Below are 12,646 nucleotides of genomic sequence, written 5' to 3' on the forward strand. Positions count from 1 at the left end.
CCATATATCTTATCACCACTGAAAATAGGAAAACTGATATTATCGACAATGTGCATTTTTGCCCCATGTGGCCAATAATGTCACCAATAAATGCCGCATGCATGTGCACAGCCACAGCATACATGTGCCCAGGAATGCAGCCAGGCAGCTTGGAGAGCAGCATCTGGCCAGTAAGTTGGGGGGGGGGAAGGGGTGTTGTGGGGACAGATCGAGGGCCCCAAGGTGAGGGAGGGAGCGGGGCTGGGGCAGCCAGGGCAGCGAGCGAGAGAGCCACAGGCAGCTTGTCCAGGGCCTGCGGTGGGGTAGGGAGGAGGGTGGCTTCCCACCACTGCATACACTCCCAGAGGAGGCATGGGGGGATGTGTGCACAAGGCAAGGGTTGGCTGCACACTGTGTGCTCAGGGCCGGGGCAGCACCCGACTCTTCCCAGTAGGGGGGGGCTGGAAGGGGTGGGGCGGCTATAGCCTACCCTATAGCCCTCCCTCCATCCTGGACCCCCACTCCGGCTGGGCAGCACTGCCCCACCTCCGTTCCAGCCACACTCCCTCCCTCACCATGGGGACCTTGATCTGACCCCACACTACTGGCTGGACGCTGCTCTCCAAGCCACTGGGTTGCATAATCGACAATCAGATAACCAGCCATATTGGATGATACCTAATAATCAGCCATTGGTATCGGTCCAAAAAAATCTTTAATCAGTGCACCCCCAGTAAATTCCTTCGTGACCCCAAATATGTCAATCTGTCTGACATTCAGCAGAGAGGTAAGACCCACTAAGCCAGGAACCTCTGGTTCCAAGTTCCAGCAGGAGTACTGGCACACCTCACTCAAAATCTTCAGCCCTCGCTGCAGCCAACCCCCAATGTTTCCAAGGCAGCAAACCTCCCCTCCCCCACAGCACACACAGTAACAAAAGGGGGAAAAATTCCCAGAATTCCTAGAATGCAAAGCCCAAAAGCATGGGAAATATCCAGAGCAGAGCATAGACATACTATTCCTAAATCATCCCTGACCAGTGCAATCCAATCTCTTCTTAAAACACCTCCAGTGATGGGGATAGTAATGCGAGTACTGGAAGACTTTCACAATAGATTATGCAGCCAGTGATGCCAGTTCCCTAAAGCCATAGTTACTGTTTTGATATAAAAATTGCCAATAACCAAGAGAGTTGGAGACAACACTGATTATGATATTCCATAACAGCCAGATCTTTAAGACCATCCCACTGCTTTTGTGTCAATAACCCAAAAAATATTCCAGTTGAGCAACTACCAAGGGTACTTGAAGCATACTATGCTATATCCATTCTATAGAAAGAAAACCCTTCATGGAAGGAGTGGGGGGTTAGGTAGTATTTACTGTCACCATGGGCTTCCCATGATGTTGCGCTCTCTCAGCATTAATGCCAAACAGAAAGTTAAGCAGTTTGTTTGAGACCTCTTACAGTAAACTGAATATTGTCAAGGTAACAATAAGTCTGCTGTAGATGCCTCTCTGAACAGAAGTTTTCCAAATAATCTCTAGTTAAGTACAGCACTATTTTTCAGTGTAGATCACAGAAACACTGCTTAGAAATCATGAGCTCTTTGGTTCAGTAGAAGTTCTATTCATATCCCGCTTATTTTCTGGGACTTGAGTAAAAGGACAGGCAAATGGACACCTGCTGAAGGAATGAATGGCCTTCTTCCCTATAGCATCTGTCAAACAGTTTTGGCTATATGAAGCATACCTCTTACAACTTCATTTCTTTTCAGAGGCTGACATCCAGAAACCTGAAAAGACAGAAAAATAATCTGAAAGTTAAAACACTAAAGCTGCCAGAGATCCAGCCACCAAAGATGCAACTGACCCCCAAACTGATCTAATATTATCTATATTTACTTATCTAACAGACAACAATAAAATGCGCGTTTTCATAAAGGGAAAAAGACTGCCATGGTTTAAAAAAAGGAATCCCAGAAACTCTGTAGACAATATACTCTAGCATGAAATTTCTTGGCTATACTCACAATATAAAAGGGAAGTAGCTCAGAATTCAAATATTCCTCTCTCTCTAATATACTGACAAGGAAGAATGACAAAAGAAAAAACAACTCAACTAGACCATACACATTATATGCTTTACTCAACAAACCAATCATTTCCCATACAAAGTCAAAAGACTTTGGAATGGAGGTCACAAAGGAATCATATTTAATCAACTGTCAAGCTTATTTTGAAAATTACATTTGCCATAGTTTTCCAAACTAGTACAAACCTATTTCCAATAGGAAACAAACTCCGTTATATTTCTACAAAAAACCCAAAACAAATAAACAAAAAAAACCCCTGTTGAATATTTTTACTCCTTACATATTACAAAAGAGAATAAAGTCATATGCAATCATTTTAGTTTGACAAAAGAACAATTATTTTTATTAAGCTAGTTTCAAACAAACAATGTTCAGATAATAAGACCTCCCTCCATCATATTAATTGTTATGAATCAAATAAATACCCTTTTGTCTAAGGAATTTAAAAGAAAAAAAAAAAACAACACACCACAATGATGTACAGTGAAAACACCACCACTGCATTCAACAGCAGCCAGGATGCAATGCAATTGAAGAACCTATTGGCAATCCCTGCGGAAACTCCTTTGCTGGCTGCATTCATAGAAGAATTCATCACCACAGCATTATGGAAAAGGGAAGGATGTCATGTGTGTCTGTGCTGGAAGAAGGGATTCACAACAGGTATCACTTGATAACTGGCTCCATTCCTCCAGCTAAATAAAAAACCAGAATAGTCAACATTAATGCTGACAAAAACATTCTATTGCAATTAAAAAATTAAAAAATATTTATTTATAAAATAGATCAAGTGTTTTAAAAATACTTCACTTTACAAACCAGACCTTTAAAGAACATGGTAATCCTGGTATCAAAAAGGAGCTAAGCTTCTCTCCTTACTACTTTCTGGATCAGGACAGAGATGCAGAGCATCGTTTTGGAGTACAGACACATAAACAGATTATGAGATGAGCTAGGAGCTCCACTAGGGTCTGAATATACTCTTTATAGAATCATAGAGAAGTAGGGCTTAAAGGAACCTCTGGAGGTCATCTTGTTCAGTGTTTCTCAACCAGTGGGTTGCAAGAATATTTGCAAAGGTCGTGAGTGAGTCCCAGAAAAAACACGCGAAAGCATGCGTTTCCCTTTGCAGGCTGGCAGTGTTCCAGCCTGCAAAGGGCTGCTTGGGACAATTGGAGGCAACAGGCACACATCCATTTGCAGGTGCAGACTCATGTGTCCAGCATACAGTGAGACCAGGTCATGGGCTGCTGGACACAGGCAAGTGTATGGGGAGCGGGGGTTGGAGGTCCAGGGGACTGTCCAGAGAACTGGGGTGTATGTGTGCAGGTGTGGCAGGACAGGGGGAGGGAAGGCACCTGGCCCTTCAGCAGGGGAAGGGGGCAGTCCTTCACAGCAGGGAGCTGCATGCCTGCCCATACATGCAGGGGCCTGCACTCGCTGCTTAGGGGGGCAGGATGGGGGCAGCACTCACTGCGTGAGCTCGCCCCAGAAACAGACCTGTAAACAGATGTTGTATTTATCTTGGAATAAACCATATTATCCCAGGACAAAGTGCAGTCATTCAGATATCCAATGTCCACCGTCTCAAGGTAAATGCTAAAAAGGTTCATGGGATAAGAATTACTAACAGTTTATCTTGGAGCACTGCCAAGTCCATCTGTGTGGTTGTCCTGGGATTGCATCATTGAATTAATGGCAGAAAAGCCAGTATTCAGCCATTCATGAATATTCCCAACTGAAATGGTGTTGTGTGTACATACTTATCCTGGGACATTTCTTTTCCAGGACAAATGCAGGCACAACTTCTGTTCCTAGGCCTAAAGATGTAATTCTATGAATGCATTACTTTGAGCCAAAAGAAAAGGTTATAACATCTAGAGCTCTCTGAAGTTGAACCGGGCTAATGCAACACAGATTTTCCAAGACATATCATACTTCACTAAAGAAGATATGTTTTAATCTCTTTCAGTTCCTGTCTCAGAGAAGCAAAAATAAAATAAAGGAAGCTATCCCTTTAAGCTCATATTTACATAGGAAGTACAAGTAGTCAGAGTACTGAGCAGATTTAAAAAACTCAGAGGGCTATAGATACAAGAAGGCTTGGAGCCCTTTGAAAACTTCACCCTTTTCAAAAAAGGCAGCAGCTGGTATATTTTAATTGTTGTGTGTGAATTAGCGGAGAGCCACTCAAATGCAGCAATGAGAAAGCACAAACTAATCAAGAAAATATTTAATTTTATTAGAAAATGTTAAGTCATGAAATAAAAATGACAAAGCCATAAGGGAAATACAGAGTACCTGAGCAAGGGACTAACGTAAGAGGGATGGGGGTGAGGAGGGGAATGCAACTAGGTTACAGAAAATAAAATGTTAGCCTACTACAAATACACAGACACCAATTCAACAGGGAGAAGCCTATTATTGTAATGCCTAATAAACTGAAATTTTACACCATGAATATTAAATGATCTTAACAAGTGTAATAAACAGAGGAAGGTGCTACAAGCCATCAAAGATGATGTACCAGATTTTGGCTTTCTCCAAGAAACCCACCTTAAAAAGAGGAATATAGTTAGAACATACATGCTATACTGGGCCCATCTAGCCTGGGATGTAGCCCCTTTTCTGCCTCCTCTAGAGCATCTTGCTGAGGCTCTGGCTGCACTACTCCCCACACCTTTTCTTTTATGCAGTCCCATCCATGGCCCTACCAAGTCATGGGACCCCTGGGTCAACCTCCTCCTGGTCTGGCCAAGCTCTCCACCTAACCAGACCAGGAAGAAAGTTCTGGCCAGGGAGAACCTGAGCAAGGGTGGAGCCATCTTCCAGTCATTCCTCCACTCACATCTCTGGGTAGTTTCACAGGCTCTCTCAATTCACTGGCCAGTGTGCTCTGCTCCATGTCCCCTTCTAGATACTTTGTTATTTACCTATGGCCCTTATTCCCTTCCCCATTTTCTTTTTATTTATCCTAAGCAATTAGCTGTTACATTCCTAGTGACCTCCATTTTTAAGGAAGGTATAGGGGTTGGGGGTTTTTTTTGGTGGGCCTGGGCCGACAATAGCTTCAATGTAACAGATAGGCCCGTCTCTGAAGGTGGCAGAAATGGATGCTATAAAGGGAGAAATCTCTAGAGTGACCTATCCCCCTATTCAATACCTTCTCTGGCATCCACCATGGTTAGTATAGAGATGCTACAGGCAACATCTCCAACCATTCTGTTTAATAGCCATTAATAGATCTATCACTTATGAATTTATCCAGTCTCTTTTTTAAAATTGGTTATGCCATTTGCCTCCACCACCTCCTGTGGCAATGAATTCCACAAGTTAACTACGCACTACATAAAAAGTACTCTCACTTGTTAGATTTAAATCTATCACCTATCACCTACTAATTTCAGCAGGTGCCCCCTATTCTAGTATTCTAGGACCAAGTGAATGGCAGGTCCCTGTTCAAGCTGAACAGTCCTTAACCTTTTTAGTCTTTCCTGATATGGCAACTATTCCAGGACACTGATCATTTTGGTCGTTTGAGGTATGAAGGGGAGATGACCATGACAACAGTACAGCAGGCTGGAAAACAGGGGGTTGACAGCTCATGGCCAAAAGAGTCTAGGGACTGAAAGCAGTGGAGAAACTATAGGGAGCTGGAGAGACTGGAAAGGGAACCATTGAGTATCTTTGGGGGTTCTCAGAATTGTGTGGGATGGATTGAGGACAGAGGGACTACTTAATCCCTTTGGAGGCAGACGGAGAGCCTCTGGCTGGCTGGCTGGCCTTTGCCCCAATAAATGCCTTTACCAAAAAGACTGTCTGCTGTGCTACTTGGAACTTTAGGTTCCATTGGGTTGCCGTAAATGGAGGTGTAGTTCCTCTCTCAGGATCAGAATTGGATGCTAGCTCTGAGTCAGTACCACAGAGAATCAGAGATAGCAAGGGATGAAGAGCTGGGGTCCCAGCATGGGAAGGAACTCAGGTTCCTGTCTTGTTCTAGAAGCCATGGCAGTGCTGGCTAAAAGATACTCTCAGAGACCAAACAAAGCCGCACTGGCACAAACACACACCCATTGGAAGGCACTCTATGAGACACCATACCAAATTAGGACTAGAGGTCGTTCTTCACCAAGCTATGTCAAACTTTAGAAAAATTTAAACAGAGAGAAATGTTCTTTTGGGAGGAGACTAACTGGGTTATGGACTCAAAAGCAGTCAGGTCTGATAGACGTATAACAAACTATAGAAAATAAGACAGCACTACGATTATTAGTAGAAAAATCATTAATTTTATGACTCCTGGAGATGTTCAAATCCAAAAGAAAGATCTGTTTATTCAACACCACATTAACTATATACAGGAGTGCACATAAACACAGATATAATCCTGTCTTCCAAATCATTATTTAACAACATTAAATCAGCAAAAGAAGGTGGAATGGTCTAGTCTGGCAATGGAACAGTACAGTTACTTATTAGAAGTTGGGAGACTACACTCAAAATGAAACTTAGAAAGCAAATATCCCACTTCTATAAGTTCGGAATCTTTCCTGGCCAATTAAAGAGAAAATTGAGCTATATTTCACTGTAACACAAATTAAACATTTTTTTTAAAGAATATTTTATGGGATGCTTTCGAGGTAATGAGAGGCAACCTAATAAGTAGTCTCACTTGAGAAACATTAGAAGACAGGAAATGCAAAATTTGAGCATTGTGGTAAAAATATTAAATCAGACCAGTAAATCAATCACAGAAAGCATGTAAAAAAATTAATAGAAGCTAAAACAAGTTAGATTTGTTACAAACTGAAATGGCTGGAAGAACACTTTGCTATACAAAACAGCTATATTATGAAAAAAGAAACAAACGTGATAAACTATTAGCATATATTAAAAAGGATAAAAAGATAAGAATTATAAATATTAACAAGTAACTACTTCATTAAAATACTTTTGGGTCAATGTGAATAAAAAATGGCAGGACTTGTACAGCTGCAATTATACTCCTTTCACTGAAAGAATCAAAACAGATATTGAAAACTGGTTAAAATGATTGGTAACTAACCTCGTGGCTAGACAGAATCGCAGCACTTAATTTGAGCTGGAATATTCATTTTAATTTTCTATTCCAAACTATACTTATTATAGTGCCAACAAATATTTTAGGTGACTGGCAGACTATGATAAATTTATTTAAGAAAATAAGAAAATGGATAAAAAAATCCCATACTGCAAGACTTCAACAAAAGAGAGGATTGATTATTCCAAACATTAAAGGTCACTGTTAAGCCATCCATTTAGAAATGTGTTGTACTGCAATGGTTCCCAATCTGTGGCATGGACATCACCAGTGGTATGCAGACAACCTGTCAATGGTATGTGTTAACAGATTTATTGTTACTTTATACAACAAATTTGCTGATGGTACTTAAGGTTATATCGTTGTAAATTGGTGGTGCGCAATCTATCAGAGCTTTGTAACCACTGGTGTACTAGATAACACCGATTCACAGTAAGCACTGGGTAAAAAGAGCAAATATACTGTCCAGTCAAACTTAATATATTACCATGGAAAAGAAATCTTCTAGATCAAATTCTACATATAAATCACCCCTGTATGAAAACAAAAATGAAAACCTGAGATAACACATAAGAAGCTAAGCTTGTATCTATCACCTTTAGCACCTACACATAATAATGCAGAATTTAATTGTAGTAATATATTAGGAAGCTTTAATATGTAGGAACGTACCAATATCTTTTTAGACAGTTATTCAAAGAAAACATATTTAGAACCTGCAACATACTGCAGGTGACATCAAAATCCCGTTTTTCCAGTTCCTGCAATTGAAACACTTAGGCCCCCTCTCACGTGCAGGTAAAGAGGTGATGGGATTGAATGTGCAATCTGCATTCTCCTGGCACTGGCAAGAAGTAAGCTTCTGCAACTGGGAGCCACCTCAGTTGAGGGGCTCCCAGCTGTGGGGGCATCCCACACACCCTGGAGCTGAGGGATTACAGCAGCCGCAATCCCCATGGCCCAGTGGTTTCACACTGGACACTGTGCCCCACTGTGGCAGGAAGCCCAGTCAGCTGCAGCTAGGAGCCCTGTCAGAGGAGACATGTGCTACATGTGCACATTAAAGCTCAATAGCAACCAGCTATAAAGTTAGTACACATTTTGGAGGTCTATCTTTGAAGTTGGCTAGAGCTTTTTTATGGTATGATAAGTATGTTGCATATATAGCAGGTCTTAAAGGTAACTGTGCAATTAACCAGATAATTGTGCAATACCCGTCATGTGCAGAGTGGTCCTAATCATTCTCTTGTGGGTACAAGAATTACAACTGCAAAAGCCAGAAAGAAGTGATACCCTTTTAACTCACTGACAGGTTTCAAAAAGTTTGGGAAATTTTAGTAATGAAAGTCTTACCATAGAATCAGAGAGAAGGGCTGGAAGGGCCCTTCATAGGTCATCTACTCCAACAATCCCTTGTCTGAGGCAGGATCATCCCTATCCAAACCAAAGTCAGTGTTTCACAGGGGAGACTGAAAGAGAGAGAGAGAAAGAGAGATACTTACTTAGAAGCTTGGTGGAAATTCGTTAAAAAAGAATCTTCTCCAGCCTCCAAACAAGAAATTTTTAAAAGCATTTTTGAATACTGAAGGAAAGTGCAAGCTCTCCGAGTTAACACTTAAAACCTAGTATGAAATAAATTAAAAATATAAAATGCAAAGATGAGCAGAAAATAGCAAAATCTGTATTTTGCAGAGTTCTGAGGAAAGAGTGAATTATTATGCTGAGATCAAGAAACAAAGGAACTGTCACAGACTAAAATAAGAAAAGAACATAAGACTTCTGCAGACACCAACTTGGGTTAAAAGAGCATGGAAGATAACTATCTGTCTTTATACTTTGGGAGACTCTAACTATCTTATCAAATAACAAATAACATTTAAAGATGTATAAAGTAGTTCAAAAAAGTGATGTTGATATTTAAATTTCTATTTAGTAAGACAGCTATTATTAGCAACACAGATATGATCACTTTTTACATTATGATTTCATGCAAAAATAGAATTCTTTGCGAATGTTAGATAAGCTATGCCGGCTTTATTTTACTAGCCTTTTTTCTTTTTTCAGTTTCAAGCTGCGATACTACTTCTGACAACTCTTCTCCTTTTCTCCTAAGCACCAGCTCCACAAAAGCAGTCATTCAGGTATAGTCTACTTACACACTTACCTGATGTACATATAATTAATTTAACTGCAGAACAAAATGCTAGTCCTAATTTTCCTCTATTGCTTAAATCAAAGCTGTTCAACTGGTGTGCATGGGCCGCAGGAGGCTCACAAGGATTTAAATTGCAGCCCTCGGGGCTCTCACTCAGCTGTCAATTCTTTAGGAGTCTCTGGGCTCCCCCTTCCTCCCCCAACTAATGCTTCCTGTCCGCCTTCAAGAGCAGGGGTCTAGGCCTGTGCAAATAGATAAGTATTCGATTTGGATTTGGCCGATTCGGAGGACAGGGATTCGATTCAGAGATTCGGATCACTGTCCTGAATTGATTTGGCCAAATCGGCTTCAGAAGATTCAGCGCTGATTCGGATCGGCTGGGGAGAGGCAGACAGGTGGGTGGCTGCAGGTTGTCCCAGGGCTGCTCCGGCTGTGCCTGCCTCTCCACAGGGTGGGAGGGGAGCCACGGGAGAAGCCCCAATGCCTGCCCTGCCCAGCCCCATCCCCCGCCTAGTCCCAGCACTTAGGGAAAAAAAAAAGCCCTGTACTCACCAGCGGCAGGAGCAGCAATTTGGGGCCTCTGGGTGCTTGTTGCAGAGCACCCCCGTGCAGCGCGGGGCATTGGGAATCCCCCCCCTGCACTTGGTACCTGCATGAAAGATGCCCCATGGTGTGTGTGCACCGCAGCTCGGCAAGGTGCCGCATGCTGCCAGGCCCTGGCTGACTGCTGGAGCCGCCCCAGTTCCCAGACAGCATGCAGTGCCCTGCCAAGTTGCGCTGCACCCACACCATGGGGCAGCTGCCATGCAGGGCAGCCAGGGGGGGCTTCTCCCATGGCTACCCCAGCTGTGCCCGACTCTGCCCCAGTGTGGGGAGCCACCAGGGCTATGCCCTGCTGCCACTTGCCCAGCCGGCACAAGGGGGAGGGGGGTGGAATATGTGGCACGGCAGCGCTGCAAGTGGGGGCTATGCCCTGCTGCTGCTTGCCCCCTTCCACCTGGAGCAAGCCGCGCCTGCATCCCGCCCTGGCTGGGCAAGCAGCAGCAGGCAGAACCCCCGCTCCCAGCACTACCTTGCCTGCATCATGCACACCCCCGTTTCCCCTCTCTGAGTAACACGCCCCCGCCTCACTTTGGCTAGGCAGCTTGTCCCAGCCCCAAACCCTCTCTCCCCCACACCCTTTCCCTCCCCCAACCCCAGACTTACCAGCTGGAGGCAGCTGCCACCTACCTGTTTAATCTATGATCAAATCTCCGAATCGGCCAAAACTTTTTCCAAATCTATTCAGATGCTTTGAATTGATTCAGAGCTTTTACCTGGCCTCCTGATTTAATTCAGATTCAGAGGTTCAGTCCCCGAATTAGGCCGAATCTTCTCCGAATCGAATCAGCTACCAAAACTTTGCACATCCCTAGAGGGGTGGGCAATTACATCAACTGGAGGGCTACCTAATGAGCTTTGATGAACTGTCGAGGGCCACAAGGGTAGCCCTGCCCTTTGACAGGTGCTCTGGCCCCTGGTCCCCATCCTGGGACCAGAAGTCCTACCCCTAACCCCCTGACCTTTGCCACCATTAGTCCCTCCCCTTTACTCCAGAAGTGCTGCTGCTGTTCTCACCCCACCTGCCTGTCCCACACCTCCCCAGCAGGGCTTTATGTGCAGCCAAGCTTCTTCATGTTCCCCCCTCCATCCACACACTCCCCCAACCCAGCCATGCAGGAGCAGAACCAAAGTGAGTTGCAGGCAGAGCCTGTCCCCACCCTGCTCCCCTCAACACTGCAGCTTCCCCTCCCTACCTGCTGCTTGTAGTGCTGCAGCAGGGACTGGTGGAGTCACTTGGAGGCCAGGGGAGCTCAGCAGTTCCCTGGTTGGCTGCACCAGTGGCAACAGAAGCCCTGCCTGGAAGCTGTGCCCACTGGCCAGGGCTGGGGCCCTCCAGCAGGGATGCTGGGACCACAGCACACACTGCCCCAGCTGGAAGCGAGCAGGACTTGGCCACATGAGAAGTGCAGCAGGGACAGCCACTGGCCGGGCCAGATACAATTAACTTATGGGTGCCCACCTGTGGGCCTGATCCAATCAGTTAGTGAACCTATTTTTTTGTCCACTTCTGCCCTAGAGTCTGAGTCAAGCACAGGAGAAAATGGGGGTTATGGGGGAGAGGGGAGATCACACCTAAGTAGAGCAGCAGCAGGGGGGGCACCTACTTAAGCAGCATGAGGGATGCTTGTGTGGAACAGCAGTGGGGGAGTATCTGCATGGCATGCATCCCAGTAGCCTGCAGCTCACCTGGTACAGACCCCAGAGGCTTACTAGTTGAGGACTGCCCTGGCTTAGAACATAGGCACATGTAGTTACATGCAAAACATCTTTCAGCCTTACTGTATGCTCTATAATTTAAGTGTACTTGAGTTAATTGCATACCAATTGTAACTGTCTACTTTTTAAATAACTGTCATCTGCTCAACTGAAACAAACAAAGAGGAGGAATCAACCATGAAAAGGCTGATACTGGCCTCAAAAAATCAAATGTGCTAGTCAGTTCCAGGGCTACTAACACAATAGCACTGAGGCTATTATGTCATAAATAAGCATTGTGTACATCAAACTTGAATAAGTGCATAACCTTTCTAAGTCTGGCATGGTTTTTTGGTTAGATGTGATATTTTTTATTAGACTGAGTAGTTGGGAAAAAGTTCTTAGCAAGCTTTTGGGCATAGTAACCCTTCGTCAGGCATAGGGAGTCCCTGCTCCCGCATTTCTTGTTTTACAAGAGAAACACGCAGATTTTGCAATAAGCTCCCTGCAGGCTGGCAGAGTTCCAGCCTGCAGGGAGCTGGGAGGAAGGCAGCACTAGTGCATGGACATGCACATGGCCCCAGGCAGCCTGGAGAGTAGCTTCAACAGGTAAAAGGGAAGGGGTGGAGGGAAGAGGGAGCTGGGCAGGGCTGAGGCTGCTGCCCAGCCAAGTGGGGCTTGGGGCCCGGGGCTACAATGCATGGCTGCAGGGCGCCAGCAGGGAGCAGGACAGAGCCATGGGTGGTTCGTCTGGGGCAGGAGGAAGGGGAGGGCCAGTTTTCCACTGCTAAGTGCACTCCCGGAGGGCAGGTAGACCCACGCCTCCCAGATCTCTTTGCAAGGCAGGCATAGGCTGCGGTCTTGGACTCCAGCCCTGCTTCCCTCCCCTGAGGCCTCCAGAGCCCAGTGGGCATGACTGGGGACAGAGGCTGCGTGGGGATCTCCTCACTGCTGCTCTCCTCCCCAGCCCCCTGCCCATTCACCTCCTGCACCTGCCGCTGCTTTGAGGGGCACAGCCCCACACACAGGAGGCGCATC

The 12,646-nt window shown here is 44.9% G+C and overlaps 1 protein-coding gene across 1 annotated transcript in view; it reads right to left on the reverse strand.

Moving 5' to 3' along the window:
• PCGF3 (polycomb group ring finger 3) overlaps nt 1-12,646 on the reverse strand; it is a gene marked incomplete at its 3' end in the record, with an annotated part of 97,757 nt that overhangs the window by 41,543 nt on the left and 43,568 nt on the right. The window contains exons 3-4 of the mRNA XM_025199066.1: nt 8,509-8,624; nt 1,733-1,775 (exon numbers count right to left, since the gene is read on the reverse strand). The remainder of the gene's footprint in view (nt 1-1,732; nt 1,776-8,508; nt 8,625-12,646) is intronic.

This window comes from Alligator sinensis, unplaced genomic scaffold (assembly GCF_000455745.1).
Source record: "Alligator sinensis unplaced genomic scaffold, ASM45574v1 scaffold607_1, whole genome shotgun sequence".
Taxonomy (NCBI): Eukaryota; Metazoa; Chordata; order Crocodylia; family Alligatoridae; genus Alligator; species Alligator sinensis.